The sequence below is a fragment of the Hylobates moloch genome, unplaced genomic scaffold (assembly GCF_009828535.3).
Source record: "Hylobates moloch isolate HMO894 unplaced genomic scaffold, HMol_V3 SCAFFOLD_2, whole genome shotgun sequence".
NCBI classification, from domain to species: domain Eukaryota; kingdom Metazoa; phylum Chordata; class Mammalia; order Primates; family Hylobatidae; genus Hylobates; species Hylobates moloch.
Genome location: NW_026652277.1, coordinates 87054808 through 87067795, shown reverse-complemented (window position 1 = coordinate 87067795; position 12988 = coordinate 87054808).

The window sequence follows — 12988 nt, the reverse complement described above, 5'->3', positions numbered from 1 at the left end:
ATCATCCCTCCTAAAAATAGGTAAAGTATTGAAATTTTTCTGGTTGAGATGATTTTGTAAGCATAAGTGCTTAATATCTGCCTTCTAGATTCCTATGAAAATTACTAGCAAAATTGAATAAACAGAAAATATATAAAAATTATAAGAAATACTCAAAATCTTAAAGGCATTTATCTCTCTAGGGTGAGATTATTGTGAGTTTCATCTCCCTTTTATTTTATTTTGAAAATTTTCTACTTTCATAAAAATAAGACAAGTCCTCTTAATGCTAAGACATGGATTTAAAAATCATTAGGAAGTGGAGAAAATAATTGCAACCAATTAGATAGAACCAATATACTCATATTGTTAATACATAAAAATATTAGAACAAATCATCAAAAAGTATGGATACCTTATTCAAAACTGTATAAAAAATAGAACTTTGTTGGGAAATAACAACTATAAATGGGTATATTTTCAACCTCAGGTACAATACAATGCTAATTAAAATAAAGTGGTGTATTATTTATTATTTTTCAAAAATTATTTTCAAAATTTTAAAAATTTGTACCCAGTATTGTGGGGATGTGACGAATTGTCATACTGAACTGTAGTATAAATTGATCATAGTTTTTGGAAGGAAAACCAGGCAAACTATCAAAAGACTTAAAAGTGATCATAAACATTGCCCAACAGATAAAACCCTACGATTTTATTCTAAAAAGGTAATTAGAAAAACATACAAGAATAAACCTAGACACATTTGCATTAACTACAAAAATGTCCCAACTTTCTTGGTTTTTAAGACATGAGTATTAAATAAAATATAATAATGATTTGATAGATTTATTTAATCAATAAAAATATTTTAATACGTGATGTGGAAAATGTTCGCAACATGATATAAATTGAAAACAATAAAAAGTAAACATTACTATGTATAGTATATTCAATTTTAGGGGTGTTTATTCAAAGAGACAGAAAAAGGAAAGACTGAAACATTACATACAATTTTCTATGAGTGATGATATGGATTTATGGATAATTTTGTATATACTATAGAAATAATACAAAGAGTTGCATTGTGAAGTCAGAGGAACATAAAATCAGAAGTTTTACCCAATGTCAAACTCAGGCGGTTATGAAGCACAGACCAAGCATGAAAAGTCCAGGATTTTCAACACAGATCCCTTTTATCTTGCTGTTCTAGTAGGTCCTCTAATGTAGATTTAATATATGAGGCATTTAAAGGCTATATATGGCCATTACTTACACAAAAGGGAACTGGTTTAATCATGAAAACATCTCCATTTTTGTGCTCCAATATTTACAAAGCTTATGTGACATTTTCCAGGGAGCCATACTTCATAAGTCAATAGATTCCAGAATTTTTCCTATAATTAATATTACACAGACCTGGCACATCCTGCCGCAACCATTCCATAAATGTGGACAGTCTCCTAGTAACTATGACATTAGTGTTTGCCAAAAGATTTTTAGTTGGCTTGCTTACGAGGAGATTCTTCTGGTTTTCTTTTATTTGCTTTATGAGACATTCACCAGTAAAGGACAGGAATAGATTGCATGCCTGCTACAAACTCTTTCTACAATACAAATACTTATTTAAAATTTTTTCCAGTGATAGGCACTGTAACAAGTATTTCATGTATAGACTCTCATTTACCACTCATAATAATCCTGTGGTGGAGGTGCTAGTATTTATCTCTATTGGAGATGAAGAAGCTGATACTTGTAATGATTCATTACTTCTCACATGAACACAAAGCTAAAATGTTTTGGAGCTGGAAGTCAAACAAACACAGTCTGATCCCAAATTGACATTCTTGGCCATTGTGGTCACTGTTCATTTTATTTACTTGAGAAGATTCCATGGCATATTTCTATTTCTGTGAAGATGAAGTACATGTATGTTTCCTATTCTTCTAGCTAAACACAACTAAAAACTATGGACGTTATATATAAAACAAATGTTACGAATCCTCTGAAATTTGGAGAGAAGGCCGATCAGCTAGGGATCTTTGGATTCAAAGAACGACATGATGGTGAATTTTCTAAGTTTTAGGTTTGCCCAATATATCCCAGACTGGGTGCTGGAAAAGCCAGCAACCTACATAGGCCAATGGATACAGACAAAAAAAGCTCGAACAAAATTTTGCTGTTTAGCTGAGGACCAAAACTTGTAAAAACAGCCACTCTATTCCAGCCAAACATCACAAGAAAAACTGTAGCCTCATTATCAAACACATTAGCAAAGGCTAAGTGGATAGCCACATTTCCACCAGCATCAGATTAAAATAAGGTCGTCCAACGACAGTATTGGGGTGGGGTCAGAGAAGCCTGAATAGAGTGCCTGGGTTTATCCTCACAAGGATGAAAACCCTCCTCACTTTGGTGTCAGTGGAGACCAAATGGAGTTCTTGAATTTCCATCTCCAAAACACAGCAACAACTGCATCTTTCCCTAATCCCCCACAACACATACACTGTTGGGATGAGGTCAGAGGAGGTCGAATAGAGAATCAGGTATCTCTCCACTACTCAGTGATAATAAGACTGCCACTCACTCCACTTCCACAGAGTCAGTTTAGGCCTTATGAGAAGGAGCAACAGACACCCTCAGCTATCCCAACCAGGATGGCATTGTGGAGGCCTAGTAGGAAGCTAAAAGACCCCCCACCTCTCTCTCTCTCTCTCTCTCTCTCCTGGTAGCAATTTAAAGCCCGAAACTTGGGTGTAAACAGAGGTCAAGTGTTGAATCTGGACTTCTAACTTCACATGGCAATAACAAGGGGCAATGACAATCCTCTGCCATAATGGTATCAGAAAAGCCAGTTAAAATAGGTTTTAAAATGACCAAGAGTTTCACAATATGCTACCAATAATGTTGAGGTTACCACTGAAAATCCTTTACTATACTAAGAATGAGGAAGACCTAAATTTAAATGAGAAAAAAAAATCAACTGAAGCTGACACTGAGATGACAAAGACATTAGAATTACCTGAAAAGTATTTCAAAGAAGCTATCATAAAATGCTTTAATGAGCAACTAACACTTTTTAAAATACTGAAAAAATAGAAGGTCACAGCAAATATATAAAAGACAGAAAGTCAAATTAAATGGGAAATTTTGAAACTGAAAAATGCAATAAATTAAATTTATAAAGTCAATGGATGGGCTCAAGAGCAGAATGGGGGGAACAAAGGAGATAATCAGTAAACTTGAAAACACAATAATACAAATTATCCAATTCAAACAACACAGAAAGTAGAGTGGAATAAAAAACAAAGTCTCAGGGACCTATGGGTATATAGCAAATATTTAACATTTGTGTCAGTGGAATACTAAAATGAAAGGAAAGAAAAAAGGAGGTTAAGGCTGAAAAATCATTCAAATAATTAATGGTTTTAAAGTTCCCAAATTTAGCAAAAGAAATAAACCCAGAGATTCAAGAGACTAAGTGAACCTCAAATAATACAAATGCAAGAGTTTCACACCCATGCACATCACAGACAAACTTGTGAAAATAACAAAGAAAAACCTTAAGAGCAGCCAAAGAGACACAATCTTACCTATAATAAAAAAATAATTTCAATAACATCAGATTTCCGATCAGGAATCCTGGAGGCCAGAATGAAGTGGCACAACGTTTTGCAAGTGCTGAAAGTAAACAACTAATCCAGAATCTTATGTCTAGTAAAATTGTATTTAGGAATAAAGGGGATATCAAGACATTCTCAGATGAGAAAAACTAGATAATTTGTAATCAATCAGACTTACTATAAAGAAATGATTAAATGAAGTTTTATGAAAATAACATTATAGTAGAAGACATTTTGAAACATTAAGAAAGAAGAGCGACCAATGGAAGGAGAAAAAATATGAACAAATACATTATCCTTTTTTTCTGAGTCTTACGTCTGGCAGTTGAAACAAAATCTATAACACTGTCTGATGTGCTTCTAAATGTATGTAGAAAAATATTTAAGCCAATTACATTATAAAGAGAGGAGGGAGAAGAGATGCAAATGGAGATTTATAAAAGGTTCAAGGGTTATAAAAGGTTTTCATAATTCATTTGAACCGATAAAATGATAAAACCAGTCAACAAGAATGTTATGCAATACCCAAAAAAGACAAAAATGCCATAAAAAGAAATAGCTTAAGTGTACTATAAATAAGTCAAAATGCAATTCTAAAAAAAAAAGTTCAAGGGATCAGTGGGGAAGCAGGGAAAAACAACAACAACAGAGAAATAAAAACCAGTGAGAACAAACAGAAAACATCCAAAAGAAAAAAAAATGATGGGGTTAAGCCATAACATATCAAGAAGTATATTACATGTGGATAGTCTAAATAACACCAATTAAAAGATGAAGTTAATTACAAAATATGATCTAAATATGTACTATCTGTTAGAAGTTCTGTTGCATATAATGAAATACGTAAGTCAAAAGTAAAAGAATAAAAAAAATATATTGTGACCCGGTGTGGTAGCGCTTGCCTGTAATCTCAGTATTTGGGGAGGCCAAGGCAGGAGGATTGCTTGAGGTCAGGAGTTCGAGACCAGCTTGGCCAACACGGTGAAACCTTGTCTTTACTAAAAATACAACAATTAGCTGAGCTTGGTGGCACATGCCTGTAATCCCAGCTACTTGGAAGGCTGAGGCACGAGAATCACTTGAACGTGGGAGGTAGAGGTTGCAGTGAGCCGAGATCACACCACTGTACTACAGTCTGGGTGAGACAGCCAGACCTTGTCTCAAAAAAATGAAAAAAGACATACTGCACAAAAATTAAACAAAAAGAAAGAGACTATATGAATGTCAGATTAACTAGACTTCAAAACAAAGAAAATAAAAAAAGACAGAGAAGGATGTTATATAATGATAAAAGAGTCAATCCTCCCATAGAAATTCAAAATGTTAATGCACCAATTAACAGAGCTTCAAAATATGTGAAGAAAAAACTGAAGAAACTGAAGGAAAAAGTAGAGGAAACCAACAATTACATTTCAAGACTTCAACTTTGTAATTGGTAGAACTAGTAGACAGTAAATCTTACTAATATACTTATAGCAGATGTAGATATATTTATTTGTCTTATATATCTCTCATATATGTATTTTTCATATAATATATCATATATGACATATATCTCATAAAAAATATATAATATGTCATATATCCCATATATCATGTATATTTATGATACCTATGAGATATATATGACATATAAGATATAGTTACAGAAGATAGAGATATAAGAGAACTCAACAACACTATCAACCAACAGGATCTAATTGATATTTGTAGAACACTTCACCCAACAACAGCAGAATAGAGCCTTTCTAGTGTCCACACAATGTGTCAGAAGAACCACCACATTCTGGTGTATAAAAAAAGGCTCAAAAATTTAAAATAATTGAAATCATTTAGAATTGTATTTTTTTCACGTATTTGCGACTAGAATAAAAACAAACTAGATATCAATAGCAACAACAACAAAAAAAACAAAAATATGTAAAAACTGGAAACTAAACAATACACTTATAAATAATCCACATGTCAAAGAGGTCCCAAGGGAAATCAATTTTAAAACACATTGAAAATGAAATTATTAATGCAATATACCAAATTTGTGTGGCAAAGTTAAGGCAGTGCTGAGAGGAAAATGTATAGAATTAAATGCACAGATTAGAAAAAAAAACTTAAATCAAGAATCTAAGACTCCATATTAAAAACTTAGAAAAAAAATCAAAATAAAGGCAAAGAAAGAAGAAAGGTAATAAAAATAAAAGCAGAAATCAATAAAATTGAAAACAGATAAATAATAGAGAAAATCAATAAAACAAGAAGTTGTTATTTGAAAGTAAAGTAAGATTGACAACTTCTAGAAAGACTGACAAATAAGATATAAGACACAAATTGCCAATATTAGAAATGAAACGGGATATCTAGAGCCTGCAGACATCAATATGATATGATACTACCAAAAAAAAAAAACTCTACACCTAAAATTAGACCACTTAGATAAGCATCAATTAGTTTCTTAAAAACACAAATAGCTACAATTCTCCCAATATAGCAATTTGAATAGTTCTAAAACTATTAAAGACACACAAATGTTACATTTATGATTTAAAAGCATTCCCAAAGGAAATATAGCCAAGATATTTCATTGGAAAATTCAACCAGCAGCTTAAAGAAGAATTTCTATACAATCTCTTTCAAAAAAAAGAAAAGGAGGGAGCATTTTCCAATTCATTTTATGAAGCTATTAATGCACTGATTCCAAAGCAGACAAAGTCAGTATAGAAGAAGAAAATTGCAGAACAATGTCCTTCATAAATATAGACTCAAAACTAACAAAAATAGAAGAAATAGCATTCAGCAATATATAAAAAGAATTATACACCAAGATCGAGTAGATCTTATTTTAGGGATGCAAAAATGCTTCAATATTTGAAAATCAATCAATTTTAGCCACCATATTAATAGGCTAAATATCTTTTTGAAAATCACGTGATTATATCGATTCATGCAGAAAAAATACATTTCACTTAATTCAATACTCTTTTAGAAACAAAATAGAAACAAAACTCTCAGAAAAATAAGAATAGAGAAAACCTCTTCAACTTGATAAAATATGTAAAAAATACTACAGCTAACATTGTATTTAATGGTGAAAGAATGTATGCTTTACTTCTAAGATGAGAAGCCAGGAAAAGTATATGTTCTCACTACCTTATTCAACATAGTACTGGAAATTCACGCACAGGAAATAAGGCAAGAAAATAAAATAAAATGCATATATCGTAGATTAAAAATGAATAAAAAAATGATCTCTACTTGCAGATGACATAATTGTTTAGGTAGAAAATCCCAAGAAATCTATAAAATATTTCCTAGAGCTAATAACTAGGTTCAGCAAGACTTCAGGAACACAAGGTAAAAATACAAAAATTAATAGTATTTCTATATTCTAGCAACGAACATGTGGACAGTGAATTTAAAAATAAAAATAGCATTTACAATCTTAAAATTAACTCATAAAAATAAATTGAGATTGATGTATTTTTGAGGAGTGAGATACTTGACATTAGATTCATTTTTTTTAACTTTTGTTTTAGGTTTGGGTGTACAATTGAAGGTTTGCTACGTAGGTAAACACGTGTCATGGGGGGTTGTTGTACATATTATTTCATCACCCAGGTGTAAAGCCCAATACCAAATAGTTATCTTTTCTGCTTCTTTCCCCCCTTCCACCCTCCACCCTCAAGTAGAACCCAGAGTCCATTGTTTCCTTCTTTGTGTTCATAAGTTCTTACTATTTAGTTCCCACTCATAAGTGAGAATGTGCAGTGTTTGGTTTTCTGTTCTTGCATTAGTTTGCTGAGCATAATAGCCTCCAGCTCCATCCGTGTTCTCGCAAAAGACATGATCTGGTTCTTTTTTATGGCTGCACAGTATTCCATGGTGTATATGTATCTTTTCTTTATCTATCTGTCATCGATGGACACTTAGGTTGACGCCACGTCTTTGCTATTGTGAATAGTGCTGCAATGAACATTTGTGTACATGTATCTTTACGTTAGAATGATTTATATTGCTCTGGGTATATACCCAATAAAGGGATTGTTGGATAGAATGGTGGTTCTGCTTTTCACTCTTTGAGGAATCATCATACTGCTTTTCAATGGTTGAACTAATTTACACTTCCACCAACAGTGTGTGAGTGTTTCCTTTTCTCTGCAATCTTGTCAGCATCTGTTATTTTTTGACATTTTAATAGCCATTCTGATTAGTGTGGGATGGTATCTCATTGTGGTTTTGATTTGCATTTCTGTAATGATCAGTGATATTCAGCTTTTTTCATACGCTTATTGGCTGAATGTATGTTTTCTTTTGAAAAATGTCTGTTCATGTTCTTTGCCCATCTTTCAATGGAGTTGTTAGTTTTTCTCTTGTAGATTTGTCTAAGTTCCTTATAGATGTTGGATATTAGATCTTTGTCAGATGCATAGTTTGCAAAAATTTTCTCCCGTTCTGTAGGTTGTCTGTTCACTCTGATCATAGTTTCTTTTACTGTGCAGAATCTCTTGGACACAGCTAAGATATTATTAAGAAGGAAATTCATAGCACTAAATGCCCACATCAAAAAATTAGAAACAGCTCAAATTAACAACCTAACTTCAAAATGGAAAGAATTAGAGAAACAAGAACAAATCAACTCCAAGCCTAGCAGAAGACAATAAATAACAAAAATCGGACCTGAACTGGAGGAAATCAAGACCCACAAAAAAATTCAAAAGATCAATGGATTCAGGAGTTGGTTTTTAGAAAAAATTAATAAAATAGGCTACTAGCTAGATTAATAAAGAAGAAAAGAGATAAGTCCCAAAGAAACACAACTTCTTAGATGAATTTTATTGGTTCATTCGGCTTTCTATTACTTCTGGAATCCATTTCAGAAATTTGCATTTTCTAATAAATTTCTCATTGTATATAATTTTAAAATGTGTTTACACAAATATTTTTAATTTATGATTTTAAACATTTCTATCCTGTTTTCATCTGTTCCCTTTTGTCAAATTTTTATTTGTGTAATTTCTCTTATTTTCTTAGTCTTCATTTTTTTATATTACCTGTTTTATTTTAAGAATATTTATGTCATAGGTTTATGTTTTTTAAGTTTTATATTGCTAAATGCTTGATGCAAAGAGAATGTGCCAAAGCCAAAATTTACAAATTCAAATAAACTATAAATAATTATTTATTTCTTGATATTTAACATAATTGTTTTTCTAACAAAATATAAACAAATATTTTTTCTTGTACCCAAATTCAAAGACTGTGTAATATATTAAGTATTTACTTTTTAAATTAATGTTTTCAAATTTTCAACATTTCTCATTTTGTATAGTTTCTACTTATATTTAATTTTTCTGATATTTTCTTTTATTTATTTATTTATTTATTTATTTTTAAATTATACTTTAGGTTTTCGGGTACATGTGCACAATGTGCAGGTTTGTTACATATGTATCCATGTGCCATGTTGATTTCCTGCACCCATTAGCTCGTCATTTAGCATTAGGTATATCTCCTAATGCTGTCCCCGCCCCCCCCCACCCCCCACCCCACATATTTTCTTCTGTAGTATCTCTCTAAAGAATCATTTGTCTACTCATTATGTTTATTTTACACTAAATCTTTGAGTATACTTATAATTGATGTTTTATAATTTTTATCTGGTATTTTCACATCTCTGCCATTTGGAGTCTATTCTATTAACTAATTATTTTGTAACTAATGATCATACTTCACTGTTTCTTTGCATGTCTAGTAATTTTTTATTAGATATGGGACATTGTTAATATTACATTGATGAGTATCTTGGTTCTGTTTTCTCTGTGTAGACAGTGTTGAAATTCATTTTAAGAAGGTGTTAAACTACTTGTAGATTATCTTCATCTCATCAAGCCTCATTTGTGAGATTTAATAGAGCAGACCCAGTGTAGCCTTTGCTTTTGAGTAGGTTAGCCCTACTTACTAGAGTGTGAACCTCTGGTATTATTGGGTATTACAAGCATTAAACGACATGTTTCCACCTTGGTCCACTAGAAATTAAATATCCACCAGCCCTGTATGAGCTTTAGGGCCTACTTAGCTCACAGGTCCCCAGTCACACCTTGCCTGTCCTTATAAAGTTTCATTCAATGTATATGTGGCTCAGAATCCACAATAGACTCCCTGTAACCCATAGGCAGATTTCTAGAGCTTTTTCTCAGCACATATCCCTCCCTTCTGGTGTTGTGCTACATACACCAGAAGATGTACATACATACATCGTAGACTTCAAACACTTTACCTTTGTTTTCCCAAATTAGTGAGGCTAGCATTCTCTGCTTAAATTGCCTCTCTCTATGTTGAGGCCTGAAAGTGCTTCAAAGGATGAAATCAGTGTTATTTTAGGATTTACATTGTTTTACTTCTCTCAGGTAGGATACTCCAGTGTCGCATGCGTCCAAAGCCTGAAAAAAATATTTTTATATATTTGGCTTAGTATTCTAGTTGTTTATGGAAGAAGAATCTAATACCAAATCTAATATTATGGCCATATGTAGAATTTCAGAGGTTATTATTTTAATTAAAATAAGATTAAATACAAATTATTAAAACTACTAGCAATGTGCTTGCTTCTTATCTCATTAGTGTGAAATTATTAATCAGTTTTTTTATGGCAAGAAAAATTGACTCTTTTTTTAGTATAAAGATATTGAAAAGTGAGAAGAGACTTTATGAAGCCTAAATGGAGAGCCCTGAAATTTGACATATAATTTTATTTTTATTCCTAATATGGATATATGTAGATTGAGAGCTACATATTCTGATATATCAATCTGAGTTCCTTCAGGAGGTAGAATCTCCATAGTACATTAAACAGAGAAAAGTTAATATAAATAATTATTTAACTATAATAAAAAATTAACTATATGATATGAGAAAACTCAATATGGTACCCTAGGGATAAGGGAGAGTACCCTAGGAAGGACAAACTTTGAAGATATTCAGAACTTGCTGGAGAAGGTGTGATTCCACACACTGCGTAGCTAACAGTTTTGCCGGTTTGGCCAGGCTGGAGTTGGTTTCCAGTCATTGGGTGAGCAGAGAGTAAGAGCAGCTAGGGAGGAGAGGGGTTGGAGCCTTTCCAGAACACAGGCAAGATATGCAGGCTCTACAGAGGGAGCAAAGTCTCATTGGACACATCCTGGAGGGAAGAAAGGCCGACTGTGAGTGGGATTGCCCTAGGAATATGGGTGCCATCACGGGCGAGATGTCCTTGAGCATGTAGTGGGGAGTAGGTTTGTTAACGGTTTGGATAGGAAGTCTTTGGGTGATGGTTTTGGAATGAGAGGGCAGCTGAAAGGTTATTGCCAAGTTAAATGTCAAGGTTACTGACGAACCATGCACTTTGGGACGTCGCTCTGGCGCAGAACTCCACTGAAATGTTCTTAACACCCATAGGGCTAACCCAGGAAGCTGTAGACAAAAAGAACAGGAGCGTCCCCTCTTCCTACCATATCCCATCAGCGACCCCTGCTGAGAAAGTTTAACATCGCGCCTACTGTAAAGACGAGATGTTTGAGTTTCTTCTATTATTGCAGGACAAATATTGAAAGGTAAATTGGGATCTGAGAGTCAATACACTTATAACTGAAATACCTGGCTATTTGTCGAATATGTAGGTAAAAAATATACTCTTTTCATACCAAAATAAATTGTGAGATCTATGGCCTTGACTGGTGATGTTTAGGCTACACATTAAAAATGAGACCTACATTTACCCACCAGAAGCCTATCATTTCATATTTATCAAGTTTCTACTATAAATTAGGTTATAACATATGATCTTTTAAACTATATAATCCTTTAAACAGCAGCTATAAACTTTCAACATAGATTTTTTTCTGTTAAATTCATTAGAGTAGTGTTTGTGTGTGTGTGTGTTTCAGTTCTTTTCTTTTTTAGCTTAAAATTTTCTCACACTATAATAAACAAATCAATTTCCAAAATTTCATAGAATTCAATAATTATGTTTGTGAGGCCCAAAATTAATTTGCTTTTTCCAAAAAAATTGAGGATCATGAGAAAGGAATATTATTTTTCATGTTGATGCCTCAAGTTGCCTTTTGAGCCTTTGCCCAAGATCCATTTAAGTAGGATTCAGCAAAGGCACAGAATAAGGTGGTCCAGTTTTGAAACAGGCAATATAAAGAATCATAAGGAACTCCTCAGAATAGGAAATAATTTTTTATGCAACAGATAAAATAGCTTTAAAAAAAGAAAGGCATTATTTGGTACATTTAAACTGTGAGTCATGTTTAAGTATATCTTCTGTATAAAACATATAATTTTATATTTTGTGTAAAATTACTTGAAATCTATATTTCATTTGACATTGCTTAAAGATGTGTTCTTTATGTACTATTTCTACCAAGAGTTTAATTCAACATACTGAAGCTCATGTTTGATATATGCTATAACCATTGCTCAGATGATATAAAATTCTAGCAAATTAAAAGAAAAACCACTCTTACAGCCCCGAAACTGTCATTCCAGACTGGATTTCTTTTACCTTCTGTTTTGGTAGTTACATTTCTCACTTGTAACATAAATCTCTAATTCCTTTAGACAAGTCATTAGCTTCAACACAGATGGCATTATTAGGATAATTTATCAACCATCCAAGCCAAAGGGAAGTGAAAATTTGTAAGAAATGGGGCAGAATTAGGGCTGAAGAGCAGGTCTGATGAAAATTGATCTGGAGGGTGAAAAACTGCTAGGAATTTTAATTTATCAAATTAAAATTAGATTTGAAGACTTTTCCTAAACCTAAAGAAAATGTAAGTAAAACATAATCACTGGCATTACTGGAAATAACTGAAATTACTCACTGTAGTCATAGAATGAAAGTTTCTTAACATTGACCATCTAAAGCAAATTCCTTTCAATGGAAATGTTCATTGAGATGAATGGAATTTTTCAATAGAGTATTTCTAGTCTAAATCTAGTAATTCTTCAGGAATGTAAGATCTAATAAGTAAGTGCTGTTTTCTTATAGCAAATAGTTTTTATTTGTTCCATTTGTGTGTGTGTGTGTGTGTGTGTGTGTGAGAGAGAGAGAGAGAAAGAGAGAGAGAGATATTACATCTTATGTGTAACATTTACTGATGATACTGCTGTTGTGCGGCTTGTGTGGTTTTGGGCTATGAAATCTTAGCAGGACCATCACTGTCTATCCTGTGTGCACACCATTTAGAAATCCAGTGCCCTATTGGGGCATACGTTTAAAATAAAGGCATAAGGTGGGTTTTGTTTGCTCATTTTGTCTCGCAGTTGACAAAGGAAACACTAACTTTGCATCCCATCAGTTCTTCTGGGAAAGAGCTATTCTTCTTATAAATGTACCTAGATGGACATCA